Source organism: Nematolebias whitei, chromosome 12 (assembly GCF_014905685.2).
Source record: "Nematolebias whitei isolate Nwh7 chromosome 12, NemWhi1, whole genome shotgun sequence".
NCBI lineage: Eukaryota > Metazoa > Chordata > Actinopteri > Cyprinodontiformes > Rivulidae > Nematolebias > Nematolebias whitei.
In genome coordinates, this window is record NC_056509.1 from 27,730,971 (window position 1) to 27,743,346 (window position 12,376).

The following is a 12,376-nucleotide window of genomic DNA, read 5'->3' on the forward strand; positions in this document are numbered from 1 at the left end:
AAAAAAAAAAAAAAAAAAAAGACTTGGGCAGAAGGAGGGAGCAACTGAAAGGATGGAGGGCCCAAGGAAAACATGAGGACAAAAAAAAACTGATAAACCCAAAACCTGGAACCAAACAAAAAACGAGCAGTGGAACACAAAAACGTCTGGGTGGTCAGGAGACCATCCCAAGCAAGGTCATTGTTCCAGTGGGCAGCCGGGAAGCTGGTCGGGCAAGATCAGGTCATACGGGCGGCCGGGAGACCATTCATCAGGCTGGGGCCAATCAGGTAGGCAGCCGAGAGGTCATCCAACAGGACATTCTATAGGCAGGAACAAATCAGACAGGCGGCCGGGAGACCATTCATCAGGCTGGGGCTGGTCTGCAGGCAGTTGAGAGGTCATCCAACGGGATGTTCAGACAGGAACAGGTCAGGTGGAACAGGAACGAGGACCTCAGTGGATGAACCAGTCACAAGGACCTCAACAGACGACGCATATATATATATATATATAAATATATATATACATATATATATATATATATATATATATATATATATATACTCATAGTATCTGGGGTTACAGTACGTAACCAACGTTTTTATTAACCTTACCTAGCACTTTATCTTGTACTTTAACCTCTATAAATAAAGGTTGAATGAATGAAATTCCATGAAGTTTACAGACAGGTCTCCCGAGGGAGAATGGACCCGGAAGTACTGATCCACTGCGACGAGTCAGAACGGAAGTTGTCTGACGTCATGTGAAAAGGGTCTATCACTAGGAAACAGGTTTTTGACAGTTACGAGCTGTGATCTCAGTGGTGCAGGGTTTATTCAGAACCCACATGGAGAATTTCTTCTCTTTTTCTGTGTTAAACCAGTAGTGCCGTAATAAGGCTTGGCTGTGTGTTCCCCAGTAAGTACTGGTTAACTACCCGTTAGCTCCTGATTTGTTCCTCTTTGATTTCCTTGGTAACTAACTACCCATTAGTTGTTCCCTAGTAGTTAATCAAATTTTTGTTCCTTATTCTAAAGCGTTACCAATATTTTTACTCATTTATGATTTTGTGTATCCTTAAAAACCTTGGGATCTCATAACATTTAAAAACAAGTATTTAAAGGTTTATTGGGCCTCTTAAAGCCAGCGTGTAAAATGACAGTTTGTCTCTGAGTGTTGAGAGTGTGCACGACTTCAGACTCAGACGGTGAAAAGTCAAAGAAGTAACGGTTTGTTGTGAAGTGGGCTTTAAATTAGACTCCCAAGGAGCTTTGACAGTGTGTGAGGAGCTCCAATCAGCGAGGAGCGTTAAAAATCGGGAGGTGGTTTTAACAGTAATCATACAGTGAAATGTATTTATATTCACATGTGGTCTGAGTTGTTTCTATAGCAACGGGTCATGCTGCCAGGAGAAAGGATGCGTAAAAGGGTCATCCATTGATCAAACTTCCACATATGTTCTGTTTTGATCCTCAGTTCACAGCAGTGTCTTGTTTTCTCTTGAAATAAATCTGCTCACTGGTGTTCCCACTACAGAATAACACATCTGTGCCGAGTGTCTTCAGCTGCTTCATATTATGTCAAACAATTCATATTGAGCCTCATTTGTCTTCATATCTAGCTTCTATTTGCTTTACCTCCCTCACGCTGTCCTGATAACTTTCCAGCTCGTGTCTTCATTTTTATGGGCAACCATACAGTAAAACTAAATGACTGCATAAAAACAGAGTCCATAATGAGGATGCAGTTTTTGTTCCGACCGGTGTTCTTTTTCTAAAATGAAACTGCCAAGGGTCACCTCTTTCCTTTGCGTCAGTCCCACTAATGAGCAGAAAGGACACCAAACAGCCAGTGTTGTTTGCTTTCAAAGGATGCCCCAACCAATTATTTACGTGTCTTGTTTTTTTGAAGAGCGTTGAATGGAGGAATCAAATATTTATCACAGGTAGAGTTCTCAGCATAGATCACTGAGCTTTATCAAGATGATAAATATAGCACAAAACTATTGTACTTTTCGCAGTATAAGTTGCACCTTTTTGCATAAATTAGCATGACTTGTGACTTATACAGCAAAGCGACTTGTGCTTTTTTCTTTTCCATATGTATAACCCAGTTTTTGGCTGAGATCTGACAATTTCATTCATTCTGACATGAAAAATATTGAACATTACCATTTTCAGCGCTTGAGTAATATGGCAAGTGGCTATTAATGAGACACTTGGCTTGCCATACAAAGCCACCTTCGTCTCACTCTGGAACTCCTGGAGCAAACGTCAGATCAGCTGCATTTCTCCGTGCCGCCCAGGCAAAATGCAGCTGATTTGACCGTTAAGGTGCATTTATTAAGTAAAAGTTAAACTGAGACACACTTTTGTTACAATTTCTAGCAAACAAATAATTGTTTTTAAGTGTTAATCTTGTTAAATTCTTGTTAAAGTCCTCCTGTGCACACTTGCGCAACCGCAAATCGGCTTTTGAAATGCAGCTGATTTTACCATTAAGGTGCATTTACTAAGGAAAAGTTAAAATGAGACACATCTTTTCTATAATTTTGAGCAAACAAATAATTGTTTTTAAGTGTTAATCTTGTTAATTTCTTGTTAAAGTCCTCCCGTGCACGCTCCCGCGGCCGCCATTTGACAGCCAATCCATTTTTGGCACAACACCGGTCCACGTTTCCGAGTGATCAGCGGTGACGCATAATAGATGCGACTTATGTGGCAAAGCGATGTATTCATGTTTTTCCCACTTTATTACACATATTTGGACTGATGCGACTTATATGGCGGTGTGACATGTACGGCGGAAAGTACAGTAATTGCAAAGATTTTTGTTAGCAGCTTAAAGCTGGTGTTAAAATTCAGGCTTCATGAGTATGGTGTTCCAGATTTGGTTCTGTTTGAGTTGTTTTCCAACCATTTGCCCCTCAGTCATATACTGTAATAAAAAATTTTTTAAAAATGACAATAATGACAGCCCATTTGTGGACCTATTGTGGAGTGGTGGCACAGAGGTTAGAGAAGATACGCCTGTGATCGAAAACTCGTGGTACCGTCAACATCAAAATGTGGGTGGAAAAGGTGAAACACTCACACCTGCCTCCACCCTCATTTGTCCCACCCTGGGCCCCTGAACAAAGCCCATAACTCCCACCATGTGCTCCCTAAAACAGGTCTCTCTTGAAAATGAGTTCTCGTGACTCAGTGAGACTACCTGTATAAATTAAGGGTAAATGAGCAAAAAAAAATGTGTCAAAATTATTCTTTCAGGTTAAAAAATAACTTTTGTAGCTTTATCTTACATTTTTGATATCAGGTTTAAAAAGGTTTCCTGTGGTTGCAGAATTCCTTCATTTGACCAATTCTCTAAAAGTATTAGACACTACATTTAGATGTCCAATCATATCTAAAAATTGTACCTCACAAATTCTTCTGGAATAGCACATCCAGTATGTATGAGAAAAAAAAAATCTCCACTTCTCTGTCCCTGCTCGAAGCACTGGGGATACCCTGTGGCTCAAATCCTCCATATTTAAACCAAGATGGCACATTTTAGATGCTTTTTTATGAATGAGTTATAAAAATGGCAAGATTCTTGTGACACTGTTCCGTTTAATTCCAGTGTTGAGAAAGAGAACAAGCCTGTTGGCAAAAATGTCAAATTTCTCTGTGGATGTTCTCATCCTCGCCAGCTGATGATTAAGTTTTCACCATCCAGGACCAAGAATTGATAAGGGGATGGCCCAACTACGTTGGTCTGACAACAAGCACTTTATGGCCAACAGACACATACAACATTCACTGGTGTTGAACTGTGGCTGGTGTCCAATATGTCCCAGAGTTTCTGAGTGGCCAAGCATGGCTCCATCTAATGCATTCATTTATGAGAGTCAAAAGTAGAATAAATAAACTTGTGCATTCAGGTGTACAGGTGCATCTCAAAAATATAGTGTATTGTAGAAAAAATTGCAATCTTTTTTTGTCAGTCATTTCAGAAAGTGAAACATTGATTACATGGATTCATTGCAGTGTTAAATATTTCAAGCCTATATTTCTTGTAATTTTGTTAGTTATGTATTACAAATAATGAAAAACCAAAACTCCGTCTATCAGAAAATTACAATATTCCACAGCCAGCTTTTGGTACCTTTGTCAGTGTGGGCAAGAGCCGAGTCCTGCTGGAAAATTAAATCAGCATCTCCATAAAGCTCTTCAGGAGATGGAAGCATGAAGTCTGGAAAATGTCCTGGTGGATGCTGCGTTGACTGTGGACTCCAGAAAACCCAGTGGACCAACACCAGCAGAGGACGTGGACCCAAACCATCACTGACTGTGGAAACTTCATTCTGGACTTCAAGCAACGTGGATTCTGTGCCTCTCCACTCTTGCTCCAGACTCTGGGTTCTTGATTTCTGATATGAAAATTTAATTTCATCTGAAAATAGTACACTGGACCACTGAGAAACAGTCCAGTTCTGTTTCTCCTCAGCAGGTAAGACATTTCTGACGTCTCTGGTTCAGGAGTGGCTCGACTTGAAGAATGAGATACAGTATTTGTAGCTCATTTCCAGGAGTTAATCAGCTGATTAGGCTGTGACATCAGGTGTTTAGATTGAACCTCTTCACAATATTCTAATCATCTGAGACACTGAGTTTCGGTTTTTCATTGGTTGTAAAACATAATCATCAAAATTACAAGAAATAAAGGCTTAAAATACTATAATAAATTGTACTCCTAGTGAGGATCTGCTCACCCCCGTTCTGTGTCCATTTCTCCTTCCTTTCCTCTCAAACTCAACCGGTAGAAGCAGATGGCCACTTGTCCTGAGCTTGGTTCTGCTGGAGGTTTCTTCCCATTAAGATGGAGCTTCTCCTTTCCTGTTTCCTCTGAGCTTGCTTAGGATGGGAGACTGCGATGAAGTGAGAACTCAACGCAGTCTGTTGGCTGCTCAGATAAATAACGTTATTAACTGACTACATATGTATATGAATGTTTCTGTTCAGTGCCCTGAGATGACTTCTGTTGGCACTATATAAACAACTGCATTGAATTGAATTTTCATCAATTTGTCAGTCTTCCCTGTGGCTGGTCCCTGTCAGCGGTAATGTCAAGCAAAAAAAAAAAAAAAAAGATATTACTGTGGATGTAATTAAAAGTTAATATTTGTGTGTTCAGTAATTAATTCTGGTACATTTTTGTTAAGATGACATTTATATTTTAAACATGCATATGTGGTTTGTATAAACAATGAGGCATTTAGGTTCCTACAGCTCGTTTAAAATAGAATAAAAAGTAAAAAGTAAAATTTTAAGTCAAACAAACGCAACATAAAAATAAGTCTGCACCTCAGATTTTTTTTTAGACATCAACTCCTGTTGATTCACATAGTTCTTACCTTGCTGCTGTATATTCAAATACAGTATTTTATATATATATATATATATTCTAATATGTTTACTACTAGTGATTTTGCGCTATATAAATCAACTGAATTGAATTTACCCATAATAAGTTATTTCATGTTTAAAAGGTCACGTAACACCATCATGTACAGGGGAGTAGGCGGGGCTTAAAGCCCCACATCACTAGTGTCCACTGGTTTAAAAAAATACAACATGGCTGCTTTGTTTGCAGTTCTTCTACAGTCTCTTACTTAGAAACACTCAGTGTAAAGTTGCCTCACTATACAAAGCCCTAATTCACAGTTACTGTAGTACTCTATAATTAAAATATCCAGCTACACCGTATATATGCCATCGCTCTTTACAGTACAGCCTCAGACAACGGAAAAGTTTGCAACATTCAATAAGACATCGCCTTGTATAATAATATAAGCTGCAGGCGGTCCTGATTTTCAATTCCCCCACAGTCGGGGATCTGGAGCTGCTGGAGCGCTGTTAAAAAAATCCTTTCTGTGAAGATTTCAGTGGGAGGTATATAACTAAAATAAAATGTTCTTTTTAATATACACTACCTGCAGTTGGTATATTTGACGTTGCCTCTTTTCACTCAGCTACACAACCCGTCAGTCTCTTTTTTGCTCACTTTTTTTGGGCTGCCCCGGGTAGCACCAATTAAGGGAAAAAGATATGATAGCAGGAGAAACGTTTCAGAAAGTAGCAGAGAAATAATGTGATCTTGGGGTCTTCACGGAGTCCAATTAGAAAGAGAAATAACTTTATATTAGGAAAAAGTGTGTGTGAGCACGTGTGTGTTGGTGTGTTAAATATAATGAGCACAAATCCAGACTGGCAAATGTAAAAGCCTCCAGAAGGGTTAATAAGCATTTTGATTCTACTACATCTGTAGCTTCCTTCAACAGCACACCTGGCCTAAATGATTTTTAGAAAATACTTGAGAATTGTCACAGTTCTGTGCTGCAGATATTCCTTTTGGATTGGAGAAACTCGATCCTGCAGGGTTCGTCTCTGTAGTGAACCTGGTCTGACCCTTATCTGACCCTGATGACCTCAAATCTACCAGATGGACAGAGACTGTTATTTTCATTGATCTGAATAAGTCTGAGCCATCTGATGACTTTCTTTCTTGAATTAATCAAGCAGAAAAGACAATTCTTTATAATCATTACTGTCTTACAAATGTTTGATAATCAAATTGTGTTAGTTTCACTCAATGCTTACAGGTTGAAAAGAACTACTCATTTTTATTTTACATAAACAGTAAGTAATGATTTTTATTCCTCATTCAAAGAAGAAATCACCTGAATATGCATTTCTTGATTTTCTGTCTGAAATGAGCCAAGTCGTAAGTATGTGAAAGTTGAAGCTTCGGTCAACTAAATGTTTACTGAAAAAGGGATGTCATGTTTTACTATTTGGAAAGATACAACAGAGTGAGGCTCCAAAAAGTCTGCTGTTTCTGCAATAATCTTTTCTGTATGTTGAAAACAAATTCATTCCCTGACCTCGACTTTTGATAATACCTTACGTCAAAAACCACACCTCTTTCTGGTACATCCACGAATCAGAAAGCTCTAAATTGAACCGGAAGTCGACCCATTTAAAATGTGGCAACTTTCCAGTTCAAGTTAGTTCTCAGTTAGTTCTCAAGCAGTTCTCAAGGAGTTCTGAAGAGAATTCAGAAGAATTCATGGGTAATTCATGAAGAATGGTGAAGTGAATGGAAGAGAATTCGAGAATTCAGGAGAGTCAGAGACGTTTGGAATTATAACTTCTGTTTGAACGACCCACGCACGACTATCTAAGGATTTCAGCAGCTCTCAATGGAGACGCTGAAAGGTCTGGAGGATTCCCTATCGAGCTGATCTATCATCACCAGGTAACGGTCTCTTCTTCGACTAAAGTGTACCGGAGGCGAGCTGAGATTTGATGAAGCGTGCACGTTCTGGTCAAACAGATTAATTCCCTCACATAGTTCTCTGTAAGATAAATCTCCATTTCATCTTAAACTCTTCTCTCTCTCTCACAAAACCAGTACAGATATTTTAGAAATATCTGAAGCAAAGTCCTCGTTCACCGCCGAGTGATCGATGCTCATTTTCTGTGAAACTGTCTGTTATTATTTTCATATTTTGCCAAATTAATGTAAATGTTTGATGTTAAACTTTGATTCTGAAAATAAATGACCACATTCATTTTGATGGGTCAAAGATAATAACGTCTCTCGTTCGCATTTCTGTTAAAATTCAATGCACGACATTACAGTCAGAAAGATGAGGAACTCGTGAAATTGTATGCATATATATTTCATATATTTGTCATACTACAACTAGTGACACGTACCCACGTGACTCACAACAACTGGTGGCCCGTACGCCTCATAAATGACTGTTGATACGTGTAAGATTGATTTTTTAAATGTTGGCATGTTGAAAAAGTAACGGTTTATCAGCTGTGATTGAAACGCAGCCGGAGCTGCGCGCTCGGAGCTGCGCCTTTCAAGCAAACGCTGCATGTTCTAAGCGTTGGGCTAGTAATGTTTTAAAAGCTGAAATTGTGTCATTGAGTCTTTATAAAGCTGAAATTGTACGTCTGTTACGTGTAACTAAGAGCTGATGAGCTGTGGAAGACGTTATTCTGTCTAAAAGTACGAGGTTCTGCTTTAAGACCCGGCTGTGGACCAGTTCGGTTCTGTTCAGTTCGAACGAGTATTTTGAATAGATGGATAAACGTTTTAAAAGCTGAGTGCCATCTCAGAACACAGTCAGGCAGTTATTCGTTACAATTTTTAACAGAAAAAGTGCATTTTGACAGTTTAAAAGACGAAAAGTTGACGAACTATTTCACGCTAATCTAACTTGCTAGTTGGAGAGAACGCTTCTTGATTGGTTGAATTCGCTGTTGTGGAGCGCTCTGATTGGTTGAGAAGGCTGACTGGCGTGGCTACGTCACTTCCTCTCACCCTGCGCTGCTTTGCCATTGGTGATTTCAGTCACGTGACCCGGAAATGAAAATTCGTTTTCATAGGGAAATAAAATCTGCTTATTAAAGCTGAAAAGCGCCTTTAAAAGTGATCTTGATACGCTGGTTAAAAGCTTCGAAGCATATTCGCTGAAATTTTGCCACGTTAGAGCTTAAAATTCGTCATAAAATGATGTTTTTAAACAACACTAGCGATGCTAATTTTAAGCTAAACAGCTAACGACCGGAGTTTTAACTACGCTTAAAATCACTAAATGAAGCTGCAATATTGTTCCAAAAACTCATGTTCAGGCTAAGAAGTCGTGTTTGTTGAAATTTTGCCACGTTTGTGTAAAAAATCCGTTCAGAAATGTTGATTTTAACCGAGTTTAGCCGAAGCTAACTTCAAGCTAAGCGGCTAACAACAGGATGTCAACCGAACGCCACAGGAAGTTATAGCACCCCTAGTGGATAACACAAACAGTGTCGGAGTTAAATTTTGTTGAGGTTATAATGATACCTTCTGGAGAAGACGTGAGATCACAGGTTTCACTTCGTTTTTAGGTAAAGAGTGAAATTAAACGTTTTTATTTTTCTGTAAGGCAATTTTGAGTTAACAAACTTCCTCAAAGCTGACTAAAACACTGTTATCTTGCATTTTAAAAGTTAAAAAGGGTATTTATGCAAAAGAGCATTTACCAAACAAAATTTTATTCACTGATAAATCCTTGAGAAACAGGTTCATAATAAAATTAGAAACTTTTTAAAAAAACAGATACAGTTACAAATATTCACAGAGTTGAATAGTTTACTCATTTTGCTTGAAGGATAATACACGTTTAATTGCAAAATCACTAAATAAGAGTAAATTTATGAGGAAAAAGAGATTTTTCTGTTTAAATTGCCACCTAAACAAAAATCTTTCTATTTAATTTTAAATAGAAGCTTTACAGGAGGACAGGAGTAAATACAGTTTTTCTGAAGAAAGACTGATTATTCCTCATCATCATTTTCTTTTCTCTTTTCACCCACCTGGGTTGATGAGTAACTGTTTAAAATAGCAAATTTCTGGAACAGAACGGTTTAAAAAACGTTTTAAACTAATATTGCTGTGAGACTAAAGAAAAATTTGCAGGTTTATAAAAAATTCAGTGTTTTAGAGTAAATACACTAAAAAACAGCTTGGTACTCTAGTATCTGTGGAAAATAAGCACAAAAAGTAACACTGCCAAAAGAGCATTCACTTAAATATTCATGAATTGGGGTAAAACCTGAGAAAGGTACCCACAGTTGAATAAGTGACTTATAACAGTACTTCTGTGTAAACCCAAAGCTAAAATAAGTGTGAAAACTCATTGACTTGAATACAAATATTTACCTGTAAAATATCTAAAGCTTGCAACTGTTCAAACAGATAAATTGCTACACAGTGAAAACATGACAGGTGTGTTAGAAAAAGATTTTGACCCAAAAAGAATGGCGGACTGCTTGGAGAATGCGTTCGCGCTCCTGGGAGCGTCCTTACATTCATATATGATTCAGACAGAGCGCATGAACCCAGAAGAGTTATTGGACAATCTGAAGGAGGTTGCAGAAAGTGTGACCTCTACAGAAATCACAAAGTCAAGTTATGAAAAGCTGGCTAAAATTGCAATTTTGCTGAAAGAATCATTCTATAAGGCTGTTGAGAAAGCTGATTACCTCAAACAAAGGTTAGACAGTGAAATAGTGTTTGCTCAGGAAATTGAAGAATACGTCCTTCAATTTAAACGTGAACACGAGGCCCGCATAAGACAACATTATGAACAGATGTCTCAAGAACAGCAAAATACAAGTGCAGAAATTGATTTGCTGAACAGCAAACTACAAGTACTTGAGGCGTCACTATCCGAAGCAAGGGATAAAGACCGTGTGTACCAAGCCACGTGTGCAGATAACGATGTGCTACAACAACAGTTGCAGCTTGCAAAAACTGAACTGGAACAATGCAAAATAGATAAACAAAATCTACAAAAGCTACATATGCGCTTAGAAGGTGACTACTGTACATCCCAGGAACATTTAAAAAAATGTGAGGCGAAACTAATAGCAGCAATAGAAAAAGGTCAGAATGTTGGGCACGGTGACCTGGAATCCAAACCAGACCTTGAACAAAGTCGGACTAATACACCAATTACTCAACGACCTCTTTACTCACCCGGTGCTTTTAGACCCATCCAATCACCTACACAAACGGGCAGAGCAACACCCCCACAACTGATCACGCATGTGAGACCATTGATATCTTCTCCATCAATGGATGACTTGCAAAAAATCTCAAAATATGTACAACGTTTCATCCCTGAACCGTTGGGCTCCGCTGGAACAAAAGCGTACCTCAGAGATCTGGATTTCAGATTGAGAGCTTATCCAAACGCTACGGTAGAAGATAAAATCAGTCTGATACGACTCACTTCGGACAGAGAGGTGTTTACCTTCATCGAGCGTCTACCAGATGCAACGAGAAGGGATTACAAACTTCTGTGTGAAGCTCTGATCAAAGAGTACGACTCCTGCGCAGGACCTGCTGGGTATCCAGCCGCAGACAAGGTCACGCAGGGCAAGAATGAACATCCAAAAGTTTATTACAAAAGAATCTTCCAAGCTTATTTTGGTAGCAGAAATGAAACCGGAATGGAGGAAGAAGAAGGTTTTAAATTTGTTTTCAGCAAAAATCTCCATCCTGACATTCAAACGTCAGTGCAAATGATGGCAAATTACAGAGAAAAATCCATCAGTGAGATTAAACAGTGCGCTGTGAACGTGTTTGAGGCACGTTGTCATGCCAAAACGCCCATAGAAGTGTTTCCTGGTGTAAAGGTTAAACCCCACTCCCTAGAATTAGAAGGAAGGCGTGCATCGCCACCCCCTCCTAAAAAGGGAGAAAAAAGGCAGTATTTTCAGACTAACAAACCGCATCATGAAGGTGCACGCTGGGACAAAAAGGCTCCTCCTTCAGAGGACGAACGTGAGTATCGTAAATGGGACCAGCGGAGGACGCAAAAAAATGGGAACCGAGAGGAACCCCAAAAAGACGTACCTACCCGCCCCCCACCTCGGACGAAACGTCCAGAGGCGAAAAAATCACAAAAATCCCAGAAAAAAGGCCCTCCACCTCTGAGCTCGAAAGAGACAGAAAAATTGCGTGAAATGTTAGAAGATTTGAAACACACTGACAAGGGAAGCCGACCAAAAGCACTATGCAGTGAGGTACTCACTACAGCATCTCTGGGCGCGAATGACAACACTACAGATGTCGGTGAAACACACCAAGACGTTGCTGTTGTTGCCTCAAACAACCCCTCATCGGATGAAAGGGGGGTAATCACACACACAAACGATGACCAGTCATCGCAAGCTGAACACGCAGAAACAGCTACAGCTGTGCTGACGGTTCAGACAAACCAAGATTACACAAGCATTTCTGAACGCATGAAGAAGCGTCAGAAAAAACCCAAGAGGTTTCTGTGTAACTTTATCAGAAAGGGGGCCGCCAAAAAGGCGTACCTGTCAGTAACACTCGAAGGTGTCCTCACACACGAAGCACTCTTGGACGGTGGGGCAGACATAACAATTATGTCAGCTAAACTGTTCGAGGAGCTGAGGACAGCCGCAGCCGAGAAAAACAGGATAATACCTCTATCTGATTGTGCTATAGAAATGCAGGGTCTCTCAGAAATGAAAACAACCCTGACAGCTATAGCAATGGTTCACATGCAGATTGGCAATATGACACTGTACCACCCGGTACACGTGACCCATGTTGACTCATTCCCATTTTTGGTTGGCCAGGATTTTATAAATCGCTTCAACGCGATTATAGATTATGGTGATCAAACAATGTGGACAACAGTGAGCAAACCACTGCCAATAGAAACGCCTCCGGAGTGTGACACAGACTGCCCAACAGCAGGTACCGCGGAAGGCACAAAGGACTCCTCAGCCGAGGACACGAGCCCGGTGAGTACTCCTCT